The sequence below is a fragment of the Myodes glareolus genome, chromosome 23 (genome assembly GCF_982192425.1).
Source record: "Myodes glareolus chromosome 23, mMyoGla1.1, whole genome shotgun sequence".
NCBI classification, from domain to species: domain Eukaryota; kingdom Metazoa; phylum Chordata; class Mammalia; order Rodentia; family Cricetidae; genus Myodes; species Myodes glareolus.
The window spans coordinates 26,285,962-26,304,045 of NC_142048.1; the positions used below are offsets into that span (position 1 = coordinate 26,285,962).

The 18,084-nt window shown below is 44.5% G+C and overlaps 1 protein-coding gene across 1 annotated transcript in view; it reads left to right on the forward strand.

The window, feature by feature from the left end:
- Wwc2 (WW and C2 domain containing 2) overlaps positions 1–18,084 on the forward strand; it is a 175,493-nt gene that overhangs the window by 55,534 nt on the left and 101,875 nt on the right. The window lies entirely within an intron of this gene.

Consider the following 18,084-nt stretch of genomic DNA (forward strand, 5'->3'; position numbering starts at 1 on the left):
CCATGCTTGTTTTACAAACAGTTTGGGTTATGCTTTATCTTCCCAGGGGGCTGTAGCCTCCTTGAGGGTGGAGGGCATGGGTCTTTTAATCAGACACTGAATGGAAAAAGGCGTCTAAATAAAAGGCCAAACAGCTGAGGTGATGATACATGTCTGAGTATACATGATACATGTTCATGAGTTTGGGGTCAGATTGGGGACACATAGTGTCCTGCTGCAAAATAAAAACCTAAACAAATAAACAAACAAATAAAGCCTGGACAGGGAGATAGCATGGGGATAGGCGTACCTGAGGGCCTGTGCTCCAGTGTCCAACACTCTTGTAAAGGTGGGAATGGCCACATATACCTGGAACCCCAGAGAGAAAAGATCACTGAGGCTCCCCGGCCACCCAACCAGTAGAAAACCACAACTCCAGGTTCAGTGAGAGACCCTGTCTCGAGGGAGTATCGCAGAGACATAGAATAAGAGGGGGGTAGTAACTCGGGGATGGAGACCCGTGTTCTCTTTTGCGCCCGCCCACATGCATACAGCACACATACAAGGACAAAAACACAGAAGAGCAGCAAAACTATTCACCTACACTCGCTAGAACGGGCTGTATCCCCAAAGGCTGTTGTGTAGCTGACATCCTGATGTTTCATGTTTCTGTATTATTTTAGAGTACTGGAAACTGTATTTACATCTAGGAAATTTTTAACTTTCAAACTTTATATGAGATTTCTTTAGGGATGAGTTTGCAACCAATGAATAGAGACAGCAGGAAGTTTTATAGCTTTGAAGATGAAAGTTGGGAAATTATTTTAAAAGATTTTACAGCTTCCTGTTAGTTGTGTCTGTACGTGATAAATGAGCACATAGTAGGTTCCCACCGCAAGGCCCTGCCCTACTATTCGCCCCCCAGTCCTTCTCCACTGCGCACAGAACATACATAAGTTTCTCTTGGTGTTTATCTTTGTTTTACAGTAATATCTATAGATTGTCTTCCCAGTGTTAGGGGTTTTAAAAACATTTTACTTTTTCCTACTTGCATGTGTGTTGGGGGGGGTAGTGTATGAGTGTGTACAGAGGTCAGAGATGTGGGGGTGGGGTGTGCTTGAGTGTGTGTGGAGGTCAGAGGTGTGGGGGAGAGTGCATGGGTGTGCATGGAGGTCAGAGGTGTGTGTGTGGGGGGTGCATGGGTGTGCATGGAGGTCAGAGGTGTGTGTGGGGAGTGCATGGGTGTGCATAGAGGTCAGAGGTGTGTGTGGGGAGTGCATGGGTGTGCATAGAGGTCAGAGGTGTGGGGGGAGTGCATGGGTGTGCATGGAGGTCAGAGGTGTGTGTGGGGAGTGCATGGGTGTGCATGGAGGTCAGAGGTGTGTGGGGGGAGTGCATGGGTGTGCATAGAGGTCAGAGGTGTGTGTGGGGAGTGCATGGGTGTGCATAGAGGTCAGAGGTGTGGGGGGAGTGCATGGGTGTGCATGGAGGTCAGAGGTGTGTGTGGGGAGTGCATGGGTGTGCATGGAGGTCAGAGGTGTGTGGGGGGAGTGCATGGGTGTGCATGGAGGTCAGAGGTGTGTGTGGGGAGTGCATGGGTGTGCATGGAGGTCAGAGGTGTGTGGGGGGAGTGCATGGGTGTGCATGGAGGTCAGAGGTGTGTGTGGGGAGTGCATGGGTGTGCATAGAGGTCAGAGGTGTGTGTGGGGAGTGCATGGGTGTGCATAGAGGTCAGAGGTGTGGGGGGAGTGCATGGGTGTGCATGGAGGTCAGAGGTGTGTGTGGGGAGTGCATGGGTGTGCATGGAGGTCAGAGGTGTGTGGGGGGAGTGCATGGGTGTGCATGGAGGTCAGAGGTGTGTGGGGGGAGTGCATGGGTGTGCATGGAGGTCAGAGGTGGGGGGGTGCTTGAGTGTGTGTGGAGGTCAGAGGTGTGGGGGGAGTGCATGGGTGTGCATAGAGGTCAGAGGTGTGGGGGGAGTGCATGGGTGTGCATGGAGGTCAGAGGTGTGTGGGGGGAGTGCATGGGTGTGCATGGAGGTCAGAGGTGTGTGGGGGGAGTGCATGGGTGTGCATGGAGGTCAGAGGTGGGGGGGTGCTTGAGTGTGTGTGGAGGTCAGAGGTCTGATGCATTCTTGTAGAGAACATATTATCACACAGACAGAAACTTAAAAATGGCCCTATAGTATCGTCCGACACCCGTGTGCAAACCAGTTGAGTCTTGAAAAACTTTTATTGTCACATTTTATTTCCCTTAAGTTTTTTTTTCCTTCATCGTTGAATTAAAGGATATGGTTTATCCATATAAACACTTTTCATCCCAGAGGCAGAGCTAGGTGGACCTCTGCGTTTGAGGCCAGCTTGGTCCCTACAGAACAAAGTCCAGGACAGCCAAGGCTCTCTCTACACAGAGAGACCCTGGCTCGGGGAAAAGAAGAGTTCAGTTGAGATAAACACACCTCAGTTGACATTCGCTTTTTGAATAGAGCAAATTCTTCAATCTCCTATTTTATTTTGTTTTGATTTTGATTCTATTTAATCTTAAATGCACTTGCACCTATAGAATCGGCTAAATTACTAGAGATGGGACCCTGATCAGGAGGAGTTGGTGAAAGCGTGTGGGGGCAGAACACGTTTTCTTGTACAGCAGTCATAGTGGTTTTTTTTCTAACCCCTGCACTACTTAGCTGACGCTCAGTGAAGCTCTGGCCTGTGTGGCTCGCTAACTTTTAGAATAAAGAAACAGTGTTTATGTTAGCAGTGATGGAGACTTACATTTAGAGCTTCCCCGGCCTAGCCCTGTCACCTTGTCCCCTTTGCCAGCGTTCAGCCTCATGACTTTGGTTTGCCTCAAATTGAATCTGAGGCTAAGCTCAAAGGGCATGCATTTCTGTGTGTGACTAGGGCTGATCTCCGAAGTTATCAGACATTCCTCGCATTCCATATGTCTAATTTTTAGTGCTTGACGGATCTGGTGCTCTGCCAGAAGAAAACAGGCTAGAGAGGAGGAGACACCACCAAAGAAAGTCTCCACAGAAATAGAGAAACCCAGCCATGTGTATAAGGAGCAGAGCAGGCTCGTGGTATGGAATTGATTTGTAGCATGTTAATGCCATTCCTGAGTCTGCTTAGACGCATTGCTCAGTTTTCTGATATTTGATTCTTGAAATTCCAATCTAGGAACTTTAGAGAATCTGTGATTCTTTCCATCTGTATGTGTGTTGTACGCAGGGCCAGCACACGGCGCTTTAGTAACTTGCAAAAGCTAGCAAGTATTGTGGGAGCGACTTAGTGTGACCGATGGGAGCCATCAGCAGAGAGCGGTGTGGTCAGAGTCGGATGTGTTGGGCATGGGGAGGGTACCAGCCGCTGTTTGTCTTCCCAGGACTTCAGGAGTCACAGGATGTACGGGGAGGAAGATGGTGTCAGTCAGGCATGAAGGGGTCTGTGGCAGACAGCACACTCGTATTGGTCTGCTCTGCTAAGGAAGCAAGCAACTTGTAAACTCCAGCGACCCCTCACCCATCCAGCAAGTCCTTTGGCGATTCATATAGGAAGTAAACCATGAGTGTCAGGACTGGGATCAGACATGGTCGATCAGTCACGAAAATGTGTGTTCAAAACTTAAATCTGTCTTGGTCAAATATTTCATCCTCTATAAAGACATCAAATTAGATTTTCATGTTGATAACATACAGATTTTGTAAGTTTAATAGGAAATAATTTCAGACGCAGACATTGTAGGATCCCAGCCAGAAACTTTAGATGCCTGTTATCTCCTTTGGTGTCCATCAGGATTCAGGAAATGTAAATAAGGGGAATATCCCCGCATCTTAAGTGAAGCATCCTATATAAAATATACAGACATTCTGTGATGTATGCAGATGTATACATCTGTCTGGATGTGCTTTTTGTCCAGTGTGAGAGCGGCAGATGTACAGAAGTTATCATTTACCTTCTCAAAACTTTCTTTGGAAGATTCGGGCTTGATCTGATTGGCTAGGAATCTGGTTCGATGCCGTGGTGGCCTTCAGTACTGGAGTGCCTGTACATAGCTGAGCGGTCTCTACTTCAGGGCCCAGGAAGACCTCTGACCTATTAGACAAAGCTCGGGCTTTGCTCTCCGCTGCTCCCGCCCTGGAAGTGTATTCATAAGTCTGACAGGCATGTGCTGCTGTTGTGGCCAGACCAATAGGTTCATTTATGCCAGCAAGGTTGACGGAGTTGAGATTTGCAAAAACTTTAGCTTTACGTCGTGGACAGTGAATTGCAATTCACTATGAGATTCTTTTGTGTTGTCTCTGAATGTACCAATCGCTGTGAGAATATGTAAATAAAAAAGCCAGAGTGGAATTGAAAGCTCAGACGGAAGCCCAGGGGCATCAGGTCTTAACTCTTCTGGAGCTTCCTATGCCTTTAGGCTAGAGGCCCTGACTAACTAACTAGACCTCTGTGATGTAGTTGAGCACTCCTTTCAAAAAGAGAGGCTCTGGGGCTGTGGCAACCCAGAACCTCCCCAAGTCTAGCACCTTGTTCCAGTCACTGGCCCCCATACTTTGTGTGTGTGTGTGTGTGTGTGTGTGTGTGCGCGCATTGGACGACATGCTAGTCAGTATCTAACCTAGAGTCTATCCAAGGATACGTGATATGGTGTTGTTTGGGTACAACTGAAATCCCAACAACACCAGATTGTGCTGGAACTACCAAAGCGACTGCCGTCTCAACAGTGAAGGAGTTAGCTACCGATATGAGACGTAAACCCAGGCATATTATTGCTCTAAAAAGCATGACTTCTATTTTTCTAGCTCCTTGTAAAGACCAGAGAGATGGGTACTGGTTGTAGACGGTACTTTCTAGGAGAAGAACGGGGACCTGGGTATTCGCTCAACACTGCAGTGATCTGCAGAGATGTATTCTTTAGATTTCCTTCTCTTAGTTTGAGTTTTGTTTGTTTGTTTTTGGAGATAGTATTTCGCTCTGTTGCTCTGGTTGCTCTGGAACTCACTCAGTAGACCAGGCTGGCTTCTTGAACTCACAGAGATCCGCCTACTTCTGCTTCCCAAGTGCTGGGAGTAAGGGTCATGCGCTGCTCCTCCCAACATTTTTCATGACTCGATTTTAAAAGTTATTCTCAAAAGACCGCAGCTGCTGCGTGGAGAAGCGAGCGCAGAGAGCGGCTGCGCTGAGCTTGGGTGGCAGTCCCCGCGGCACACGCTAGTAGCTTTGATTAGAGAGGTGGTGACGGAGAGCTGAGTCTGTGTTCTGGGGGTCAGCCTGTAGGACTTGGTGAACTCAGTAAAGGGATGCTGGGCGAGGAAGCGCCTGGAAGCCTCCAGGGTGTGACTTCAGCATTCCTGCCATCTTCTAAGACTGGATCGTTTGGAGGGAGAGAGAAGGTTGAGGGGTGCACTTCAGGGGGAGAAATCAAGCACTGTACTTTATCCGAGTTACATTTGCTGTGCTCCCAGACAGCAGTCCCGTGGGGTGGGCAGGTAGAAACAGCTGGCTGGAAACCACGCACTCATTGTTTTTCCTGAAGGTATGTCTGTCGCTTGGCATACAAAGATGAAAAACCAGTAGGCCTTCTGTGGGCTGCACAAACCAAGAAATGCAAACACTATGAAAATATCAGAATAGGAAAGTGTTTTTCAAAGTTTCTAAAATGTCACTAATTAGTGTCATCCTAGAGATGGCAACAGCTTCCTCAGCAAGGTATTTGAATTAATTTTAAAAATACTGAATCTTCAAAGACAAGCGTTGTGAGAAAGGGGTGATAGCTGACGGAGGGAGAGCGGAAGCGGGTGCTGGTGTGGGGCCTCCTTTGTGGAGTGTGCTTTCGCTGCCCGTGTCTCCAGTTCACCAGGTTTGCTCGGCCTCTTCTGGGCTCCTGATTGGTAGACTTTTCAGTAGTTGGTGTCACTGGGCTCTGCTTTGTGGTTCCTGGAATCTTTCTGCTCTTTATATCGTATCTCATGCTTTTCAGCTGTTAATGAAGGTATCTCATTGGAACTAAAGTTTTTTGTTTCTTTCCTGATGTTAGGTATTTGTAAAACACTATGTCAATATTTTTTGGCCACCATATTAAATGCAGTGTTAGAATTATTAAATTATACCATGACTAGCAATGGGCCAGACCAGGAGACTTTCTTGTCAGCAGAGCAGTCAGGTAGACTTTATGTGTGGAAGGTGCCTGGGTTTGTGGACTCGGGCAGGTCGATTTCCTTACTTCTGAAGGTCACTCCTTTAATAACTATGGAGTCTTCATAAGAGAAAAGTCAGTGATTTATCTCTTAAATCTCGTTCTGTTTTCAAAGGAACGCAGGTTTGTAGCTCACTGTCCTCGGAAGTTTCAGCACATGGCTCGCGGGCTGTTAGCCTTAGGATGGTGGTAATGCAGAAATAGCTGGGTGAACAGTCTGGTACACATCAGGGCTCACTTCATGGCAGCCGGGGAGTAGAGAGAAGGTAAAATGCTTGGTTTGTTTAGGACTCTAACACACTGCGCCCTTGTTATGAGGATTGTGTTGTGTTCAACTGAATTCTCCACCTTCTCCACTCTCCCCATCACTGCCTCATGGGCATTACTTGAAGAATTTTCTGGCATTGTGATAACAAAATGCAACAAAACATAATTTGTTTCCCAAGTAAGCGCGTAGGTGCCACTGTGAACCACTGTCCACCAGGAGATGGTAACCACCGGAGGCCGCCGTTGAGTACAGGACAAACTGCCAGAAGGTAGAACCGAACTCTATGTCTAACATGGCAGAGGGAGCTTGCTTTCAGCTTCTCTAAGGGAGTAGCACACTCCTTGCAGAGAGCATCATTGCCAAAGGACTCAGAATTGTGTGGAGAGCTTGTTAAGGAGCGCGGACTTTCTGGGAGAGGAGCTGAATAGTTTGCATTGCTAAAAAGTCCAACACAGAGAGCACTTGAAAGAAAGAAAGAAAGAAAGAAAGAAAGAAAGAAAGAAAGAAAGAAAGAAAGAAAGAAAGAAAGAGGGAGGGACGAAGGAAGGATGGAAGGAAGGAAAAAAAGAAAGGGAAAGAAAATCAAATCAAATGTTTGTTCTTGGTCAAGTAAGTTTTATTTACCCTCCCAACCATCTGTAAATTTTGTTTGGGGAGGGGTCTTAAAATTGTATTTATCTGTTTAGTGTGTGTGTGTGTGTGTGTGTGTGTGTGTGTGTGCGCGCGCGCGCGCGCGCGCGCGCGTGTGCATGCATATGTGGAGGTCAGAGCACAGCTTGCAGTAGTCACTTCTATCCTTCTATGTAAACCCTGGGAACAGAACTCATATCCTAGGGCATGGTGTCAAGTGCCTTTATCATTTGTGCTATCTCACCAGCTCTGTAGTCTTCTAGTGGGCTAAGACCTTGTTCAGAGCATGGGTATAGCAAAACAAAGTTGCAATATAAAATAACTCTTTTCCCTATATTTCTTTTTTGTATCCCTTTTGGTAAGCCAAGGAGAAAATATGTTCAGCCCGCAAGCCTCTTTCTAATACTCAGTAGGCAGCAGCAAAGAGAACGATGCTGTAAGCTCAAGGCCCTGCAGAATTCTACCATATGGTTTTGTCTACCAGGGGTTTACCTTCTGTGGAACGTGCTATTAAAGGACCATAGAGGAAACACCAAGTAAAGGGCCAGATCCAGAGTCTTTCAAGGGCCCTCACACAGACTTTCTCCTTGTAGGTTCGCACACTTGCCTTTTTTCTTCTAGTCACCTTCATTTTCCACATATAACTTGGCTTATCTGAAATTAATTCTGGTGTAAGGAAGTGCTAGGGTTTAACTTTTATCACCACTAACTGGCTAATTAGCCTTCCCAGCATTTTAAAATAACCATCCCAGCTGGGCGGCAGTTGCACACACCTTTAATCCCAGCACTCTGGATGCAGAGACAGGCAGATGTCTATGAGTTCAAGGCCAGTCTGATCTACAGAGCAAGTTCTAGGACAGCCAGGGCTACATAGAGAAACCCTGTCTCGAAAAACTACTAAATAAGTAAGCATGTAGATAAATAAATAAAACATCCCTTCACTTATCAACAAAGTTAAGAGGTAAGTAGTATCTTCATAAAATACTTGTGATGTCAAGAGATTAATAGATGTAGAGAGCTGCTGTAGATCACAAAGTCCAACTGATGCAACTTTAAGAAGAAAATCAAGCATCCGAGGATCTGGCTGATGGCAGAAGTTACGAAATAATCCCACACTAGTTCAGAATTATGTATAATAAAGGATTATTTATTTAGGGGAGACTTACAGATCTCTGTCCTAGATCATAGTCCTCTGCACAAACGGGGAAAGAAGCAGAGTCTAGCAGCCAGAAGTGAGAGCTGGAAGCAAGAGAGCGAGCACAAACTTTACAGCTGCATTTATAGTATGAGAGACCACGCCCAAGAGGGTTGGTATCTTAAAGGCTATTGACTGAAGGAGACAAATGTGCTCCCACAGCACCTCCCCCTTTTGTTTAAATAAGAGAGTTCCAAACCCAATACAAAACTATATACACTAGAAACATATATCAAGTATAAGATTAGAATTACAATCAGCATAAACAATATTAAACAAGGAACATATGCTAAATGTTTTTAATAAACATTCTATCCTAAGAAGTCTAAGTCTTGTATTGGAAATGGCTTGGCCAGATCATAAGAGGATGGTAACTATGACTATCTAATCTTCAACCCCATCAAAGGCCTATGAAGAGAGATAATATTACTTGAGTAGGCAGGAAGTACAATTGAACAGCTTCCAAAATGTGAAGTAGATGACAGAGACAACTGACTCGCTGAGCAATCACCCAAAGTCTCATTTGCAATGTTGAAGCAACCAACTTTGGCTAAGGCCTAGTGTAACTGACAGACCATTTTCAGAGACAGGATATTTTTTTTAAAACCATCTTACCCTATCTTGGAAAGATTTGACAGTCTTTTTTCTTGTATCCTGCTTGTCTAGTCTGGACATCATGCACTTTATCAGTGGTCAAGGCATGGGCAGTTTCTTGGCCAAAGGCCAGTGTGCCAAGAAGACAAACTCGAAGTGGAGTGTCTTTGGTGCTCAACACTCTCTCGGGAATAGATCAGTGCTGCCAGGAGCAATTGTGTCTCACATCAACAGAATCCTAAGTCATTTAAATGCCATATTCTACAGATCTTTGAAGTGGTTGAAGGTTACCTATCTATGCAGAATACAATCTCTATGTATCTAAAGAACCTAATTAGTCTGACTAAAAGTATAACAAACATGAATGACTATTGACCTATAATACTTAATACCTATAATACTTATAATATTGACCTATAATACTTAATACCTATATAAATTAAGGATTAAGATTTCATGTCAGAATATTAAACAATCTTTAAACAACTATGCAGTAATTGAGGACAATGACATCAAAACGTAAACAATATATAAATATCTTAATCAGAGGTAGAAATATATAATGCAATATGACAGATATATCCTAAAATTGTGTCAGTATACAAAATGTCTTAAATAGAGGTGGAAACATGCATGCGTACATTATGACAAAATAACTTTGCATAGGTGTACAAATATTGTAAACACAATAACAAAAGAAACTATACCAATGTAAATTGTCCATAAATAATAGCTCACAAGTATTCACTCAATTACTCACTATTATTATTATTATTATTATTAGTGTGAATACATTCACACTAAATTACCTATTATGCCATTCAATCTTCCTTTTTTTTTTCTTTTGAGATCTTTAGGCCTACATAATTCCCACTCCAACCCTATGTAATAATCAATCCCTAAATGGTATCTCTAATCGTGAGGACAAACTTTGTTGGGAGAGGAGACATTGCTTTCTAGAATTGCTTCCTGCTGTCACCTCTGTAACATGAGGGCCGGTTTGTTGGGGTATCTGTCTCACCCGGTACCCCACAACTGGCAAGTCCCAAAGAAAATCACAGAGTCTACATTAGGTTATAAACTGATTGGCCCATTAGGTCAGGCTACTTATTAGCTCTTATAACTTAAGTTACCCCATTATCCTTATCTACATTAGCCACATGGGCTCAGTACCTTTCTCAGTGTGACAGCTTACATGTTGCCTCTTCGGTGGTCTGCGCAGGAATGGCGAGGGAACCTCCCTGCTTCCCAGAATTCTCCTATTCTCATTGCATCACCTTACTTCCTGTCTGGTTTTCCCCCCTATACTGCCTGCCTGGCCAATCAGCGTTTTATTAAAATATAATTGACAGAATACAGACAATTCTCCCGCATCATACCTCCCCACAGGTGGTACACCCACAGTTCAAGTCGGACCTTGCTGCAAAATCCCGCAGCTCCAAAATGCTGCAGAATCCAAACCCTGGTGAGCTTGGGACATAGCACCACAAGTGAAAAATTCCACACCGTGAAATCTTATTTCATGCACAAAAGTATTAAAATTATTGTATAAAATTACCTTTAGGCTATGTGTGTAAATCACATATGAAGCATAAGTGAATTTCATGTTTAGACTCAGGTCCCATATCCAGACTATCTCATGTACTTTCAATATTAAAAATAAAAAATAAAACACCCCCCACACCAGAAAAAGTTCTAGCCTGAAGTGTTTCAGATAAGGTATTCTCTGTGAGTAGTAATTAGATTACCCCAACCCTAGATCGTCTCCGAGTTAGTGGGATGTGGGTACACATAAATTCTCTTTCTATTCCAAGAGCGAGTAGCAGGTTAGATGAGCAAAGCCCATGCAACAGAACATCTGTGAGAATTATGTTTTTATTTTGTTCTTTAATGTATGTGTCAGTATGTGTGTGAGTGTTTTTTTCCATGTGTGTTTGTAGGTGCACATGTATGTGCTTACCCGTGTTGTTCAGAGGATGATCTCAGGTACCATCCCGAGTTCCTTTGAGATGAGTCTCTTGTTGGCCTGGAGCCTGGCAACTAGGCTGGGCTGACTGAGAAGCCTTGGGAACCTCCTTCCTTCAACTCCCCAGTGCCTGGATTCTAAATGCAAACCACCGACTATTCGCAGCAGCTGCCTTTTTTTTTCTTTGAAAGGTAGGTTCTTGGAATTGAACACAGGTCACCGTGCTCACCAGGCAAGCACTTCCCTACTCAGCTATCCCTCAGCCTAAGGAGTACAGTGTCTTACTACCGATACATCTTTAAAAGCATGTCTAACACCCGTTGGGGTTATGCAACTTAAATTTTTTGACATTTCGTAACTTGAAAAATGTGCATATTCTCTGTCCAACTACTAGGAATTTAATAGTAAATTCCAAAGTAAAAATTCAGGCAAGCTATAATTATTTGTGAGTATGTTCACTGAAACAAAGATTTTTCTAGAAGAAAATTGATATTAGAAACAGGCTGCAGCCACACAGTGGGTGCAGATAGCAATGGGCTGAGGGGAACTTGTACTGGACAACTTTTACCTAGAAACAATGTGGATAGTGGCCTCATTTTGATTTTCTAAAAGCATATGAATTAATGAACTGGGAAAGTACCAAGCTATTACAATAGCTGCCGCTCTGTGCTTTAATAATAGCATATGCTATTGGTTTATGGTATCGTCAGACTGAGAATATAAAGGAGGCATTCTTTTTTTTTTTTCTCTTTGTAAAAATGTGTACGAGTATTTTGCCTGCATGTGTGTCTTTGCATCTCGTGCATGCGTGGTGTCCTCAGAAGCTAGTAGACACTGTCTGATCCCTTGGAACTGGAATTACAGACAATTATGAGTCACCATGTGGGCTCTGGGAATTGAACCTGGGTCGTCTGGAAGAGCCATCTTCACCATGTAGCTGTAACATGAAGGCCTGCTTGTTGGGGTTTCTGTCCCGCCTGGGTACCCCACAGCCGACAAGCCCCAAAGAAAATCACACGGAATCTACATTAGGTTATAAACTGATTGGCCCATTAGCTCAGGTTTCTTGTTAACTCTTATAGCTTATATTAACCCATTATTCTCATCTATGTTAGCCATGTGGCTCAGTACCTTTTCCAGCTGTCAGCTCACATGTTGCTTCTTCGGTGGTCTGGGCAGGAGTGGTGGAGGGAGCTTCCTGCTTCCCAGAATTCTCCTGTTCTCATTGCATCACCTCTACTTCCTGTCTGGTTTTCCCGCCTATACTTCCTGCCTGGCCAATCAGCATTTATTTAAAATATGATTGACAGATTATAGACAATTCTCCCGCCATCTCTCCAGCCCCTGAAGGGTGCATTTGTACAGTTGAGGTTCACAACTATGCTGTATGTGTAGTTTATTTAGTATGATCTCAACTTTGTAAAACCTATGTATTTTTAATATTTGTCCACATGTATGTGATTATTTATTGAACAAACACAGCCTGAGGAAATTTCATCTTGTTAACTGAGATTATTACTCTATATTAAGAATAAAGGGATTTTTAAAAATCCTCCTAGCTCAGCCATTTTGATAAAAGGCATACAAGTCCGTCTCGGTCATTTCTCAGTCTCTCTAAAGGAGGCACAGCAGGACGTCTCCGGATGGACAGTGGTTTGTGCTGTCCCTACAGATCCCCTGCACAAGCGCTCAGGCTTCTCCACTCTTCCTCCCTGAGCTGTCCTTGCCTGGATCAGCTCCATCCTGTGGTGTTGAACTCCAGGTCGGGGGAGGAAGCCGTCTTGTGCACTCCTGTTTGTTTGGAGAATAACTTAAGAAGTCCCCTTTTCCTTGCCGACATTCCTGCCTTCTTGGCTGGCACGGCCACTTGCATTCTCAAACCATCTTTCAAAACCAAATAATCTGACAAGCAAATATTCTTGGCTCTTAGCAGAGAGAAGAGGTCAGGTTAAAGTGTTTGCTTGACCAGTCTGCTCTCTTCCTTCTGTGCGGTAAAGGTACTAAAGGAGAAGAGAAACACTTGCCAAAGTGCTGGAACCCCAAGATACACATTGTTACATCTTCGTTTTCTGTCTGCTTTTCATTCTGGTTCATAATGCAGCTATAATATATAAAATAAATCACAAATTTTGATGCGGTACTGGGAGACTTCCTCTCTTCTGTCCCGATTCAGGCAGTAGGTCAAGTGTCACCTTGACTCCAGCCTTCATATGGTTATTTGCTCAAACACTTACTATTAATGTAATCAGATGGACCATTTTTAAAAACAAGCAAAAAGGAGAGAGAGAGAGAGAGAGAGAGAGAGAGAGAGAGAGAGAGAGAGAAAGGGAGAGAGAGTGTGTGTGCATCTAAGAAGCTCATGTGGAGATATGGAGGACTGAGCTCAACCTTTGGGAGTCGGTTCTCTCTCCTTCCACCGTGGTCTTCTGGAACTGAACTAAGTCATGGACCTGCTAAGCTGCCTCACTGACCAACATTCTTTTATTTGTTATTTTTGTTTGTTTGTTTTTAATACTGCCAAATTGTTTCATAAGAGTCCTTGAATGAAGGTAACTGATTTCTTCCCCATGTTATCACCAGAGCTGAGTTTCCTCGTGCAGACAAAGCAAAAACCAAGCTAAACCTTGATAGCTTAATAGGCTTAAAATGCAGCCTCAGTAGTGTTGCCCTTGGCATTTCTTTTTATTATTAGGGATGTTGAACGTTTCCTGGTTTTTAATTATTTATTGTCTCCTGTGAAAGGACTTTTATTCACTAGGAGTCTTGGCTTTGTTGCATACTTGTTACTACCCTTTAAAACAGCTTCTGAGGCAGCATTTATGTAACGTGGATTAACAGTTATTATGTGAACAATACAATGACATTCAATGCAGCCGCAGCTCTGGGCAACCCCAGACCTGTGTTCAGTTTGAAAGATTCCCACTTCCCCATGGAGCCCATAAGGAGTCTGTCTGTTCCATGTTCTCCCGTCTTCTGTAACCAAGTAGTCCGCCTTCTGCTCTTAGGGATTTACGGACTGCACACTAACTGCATGCGATGGAATCACGCTTTCCTTTCGCTTAACCTAGTGGATTTTTTTTCTTTTTCCTTTTTCAGACATAGACTATTGTAAGCACTGAAGCTATTGTCAGGAGTAGTATGTCTGGTCCCCAAACAACAGCATAAATGATGTGCTGGTTCGAAAACCAATCGCTTGCAAGTGTTGGTTTTGCAGAGCCTGCTCATGAGGTAACTACAGAGCCAGGTGCCAAGGGCGACTGAACTCTCCAGGTTATCATTTCCAGACTGCGATCAGCGAGCGTTGCGACAATCTGAAGTAGGGGGCGGGGTTGGGGAGAGACTTCCTTAGGATGGGGGCCGAGTGTGTTCCTGGGCCACGGGAAAGAAGTTCCTCTTCTATCAGAGTGGTCTTCCATTGTCAGGAGAGCAGCATAGCAGTCGGCTTGATTTTGTGTGTTGGTGCCCGGGGATAGTCTTTAAACTTGGACGTCTATAATCTATGCTTAGTGGCTTTCCGTATAGATGGAGTACTCAGAAATTACGCTGTCCAGATGCAGAGAATAAAGCATGAAGTCTAATTTTGAAGGAACTCTGTAAAGAAGACTTTGCGTTAGCGTTTTCATGAATGAGAACTTCTGAGGAACTGGTTCCCTGAGCTCCCAGTCAAATTTCTACCTGCCAAATGCAATCTGCTCTTCCAACAGTGACAGGCCAGTGAGTGCTCACTAACCAGGTCAGAGGGACAATGCAGAACTGTTCGCAAATAGTAACAAGGCCATCACACCTTGTGATCATTGCACACAGCCCGAAGCTTTTGAATTTTTTCTGGTAGTGACTATGTGAGCCACACTCAGATTTCCGTGTGTCGATTTGGCAGCTTTCAGGTATACGGCCTTTCTCGTCATCTAACCTTGCCCTTCCGTCTCCTCACTCCCCTTTCTTCAGGCTGTATGCCATTTGACAGCCTTCATCAGATGGTGGGGAAACGAGAGTCCTCAAATCGAGTTGGGCAACACACACAGGTGCTTCTGGACAGGAGGTCAAGAGGCATTCCTTGGCTGGTGGAGGTAGACAAGGTCACTTTATTTGACATGAGAACTTTTGATATGGCATATAATTCCTTTATCAAAAGAAAAATGTTATTTTCCTGGGTAGCTTATGACATAGGTAGATTTTGAGTACAATTCTAACAGCATGATTTTTTTAAAACTCAAATTGAGGCATACTCCATGATTGCTCAGCAGACTGGGCAAATCGTTGCGTTTGAGCACACCGCTTTTCACAGCTTCAGGTTCAGTTAACTCTTCCAGCACATTTTGAAGTTTCCTCTTCACCAGGCCCTACCCTGTCTAGCTGTCTTAGTTAGTGTGCTGTCGCTGTAAAATTAGAAACACCAAGAGCAAAAAATAAATAAATAAATAAATAAATAAAGCTGGGGAGGAAAGGGTTTATTTCAGCTTCACGGAGGATCACTGTCCTCCATGAAGGGAAGCCAGGGCCGGAACCCGGAACAAGAGCTGATCCAGAGGCCGTGGGGGTGTGTCACTTAATGGCTTCCTTCTCATGGCTGGCTCAGTTTGCCGCCTTCCAGCTCCCAGGGTCCCCAGCCCAGACGTGGGCTGGGCCTTCCCATATTAATCATCAATTAATAAAATTTTCAAAAGACTTCCTACAAACCCTGTACATTTTCTCAACTGAGGCTACTTCTTCCCAAATGACTCCAGCTTGTGTCAAGTTGGCATAAAACTAACTAACCGTGATTTGAATCCTCTCCCCCCACCCCCAACTGTCCTTTATCATGGACTGGGACTCTTGCAGTGAATAACTTACCCTAGGTAGTATAGTGAGTATGTTTCAGGACAAGGCTTTGGACCTAGATCTCTTTGATGCCATATTTTAAGCTCTTAAACTTCTAAGTTAGAGGCTCTTGAGCCTTCTCGTGCAGTAGAAATACCTGGAGAGAAATACCTAGAAAGTTGCTAGGACCCAGAGTTTGTAGATCTACCCTGGAATCCAAGATGTGTGCTTCTGTTGATAGTGTGGATCTTGAGGGGATCTTGAGGGGCTCTGTTCAATAGCACAATGATATGGAACAGGCTTCAATGCCGCTTGGGAGCCAACGGGAGAATTCATGCCAGGTTGTGTCGATACCCACTTACAATAGCATAGAAACCATCCCTGTATAATCCCTTTCTGTCCTGATATGAGTCTTAGGTAGTTATGTTGCAGGAAGGGCATGTGGAGACAGGGTGATTGCCACCTTTAGAGGGAAATCAAGGAGAGAGAGATGCCCAGTTAGCAAAACTCACATCCTGGCTGTGTTAGAACTGCTTGCCCTCATTATGGATTTTGTGGGCTTCAGAGACCAGTGCTCTCAAAGCCATTTCCAGACTATGAAGGGTAACCGAAAGCGGTGTCAGGGTTTTGTGTCCTTGAGGGGCCAGTGGAAATTCTCATGCCATTTCCCCAGCGTTCTGAGGCATAGGCAAAGTTCTTCGCTATTCTGATAGATGAAGTGATTTGGAAAGTAATCTGTATGAGACATTTGCTTTGCCTCAGCACTGGCAGAAGGGACGCTGGGTGATTGCATATGGAAGAGCCAGGCCAGTGCTGTGAAGTCAGAGTCAATCAGAAGACATGCTGATGGCGGCTTCCCTTGTGACAGGGCATTCCCAGCCTGCTACAACAACCTGCCATGACTGCTTCAGCAGCCGAGGGACATCCCTGAACCTAAAGGAGGCATGGGAAGGGAAAGGTGAATCTGGAATTATGTCTAGACCGTATTCTGCTGAAAGAAGACTGCGTAGTCCCCCACCCACATCAGCTTTAAAGAGAGAGGTGGTAAAGTGGAGTTAGTCTTTTTTTACAAAAAAAACCCCAACTTTTTATTGATTTTTGCTGAGCTCTACAGTTTTCTCTGCTCCCCTCCCTGCCTCTCCTCTCCCTGCCTCTCCCCTCCCCGCCTCTCCCCTCCCCGCCTCTTCCCTCCCTGCCTCTCCCCTCCTCTTCAATCCTCTCCCAAGGTCCCCTTGCTCCCAATTTACTCAGGAGATCTTGTCTTTTTTTAATTCCTATGTAGAGTAGATCTATTATGTCTCTCTTAGGTTCCCCATTGTTGTCTAGGTTCTCTGGGATTGTGAATTGTAGGCTGGTTTTCTTTGCTTTGTATTTAAAAACCACCTATGAGTGAGTACATGTGATAATTGTCTTTTCTGTGTCTGGGTCACCTCACTCAAAATGATGTTTTCTAGCTCCATCCATTTGCCTGCAAAATTCAAGATGTTGTTATTTTTTTCTGCTGTGTAGTACTCCATTGTGTAAATGTACCACATTTTCCTTATCCATTCTTCGGTCAAGGGCCTTTTAGGTTGTTTCCAGGTTCTGGCTGTGACAAACAAAGCTGCTATGAACATAGTTGAGCACATGTCCTTGTGGTATGATTGAGCATCCTTTGGATATATACCCAAAAATGGTATTGCTGGGTCTTGAGGAAGGTTGTTTCCTAATTTTCTGAGAAATCGCCACACTGACATCCAAAGGGTCTGTACCAGTTTCCACTCCCACCAGCAATGCAGAAGTGTTCCCTTTACCCCACAATGCAGAGTTAATCTTAAAGAGAATATGTCTGAGAAAGTTCTCCTAAGAGAAAAAGCCTAAGGCAGCTTTGAAAGGTGAGACTATGTTGATCTGTGTACAAATACTGGATGTGTATGGTTCCATCAGATGCGTGTCCTTCCTCTCAGGGAGACCTTAGAGCAGGTGCCATAGTTAGACTTTTAAGTCAGCCAGACCACCCACAGCTGAAACCGGAATAGCCTAAGATATATGTATAAAGAGAGTTGTCACCACACACACACACTGTGGTATAAGTGCGTGTTTCCATGCTCGGATGTGTGTGAGGTGTGCTTGTGCTTAAGTGCACATGTGTGTAGAGGCCAGAGGTCTTTCTTGTTTTTCACTTAATTTACTGAGTGAGGTCTCTCGTTTAGTCTTGAGTTTGTCTCTTCTATTGGTCCAGCTAGCCAGCTCTCCTGGGGAGTCCCTCTCTCCTACTTGCTGGATCCAGGTGGACTTTAGTTCCACTCAGTTCTATGTGGGGGCTTGGGGTCTGAACCCCACAAGTGCTTTGTCAGCGGAGCCCCCCCCCCAGCCTCTTGATACGTATTTTTGTCTCAGAAGTGCTGATAAGAGTTCTAGATGATGGAGTTTGAATCCTGGGGCGGCTTTACTCCTACTGGGACATCTGTGTTGCTC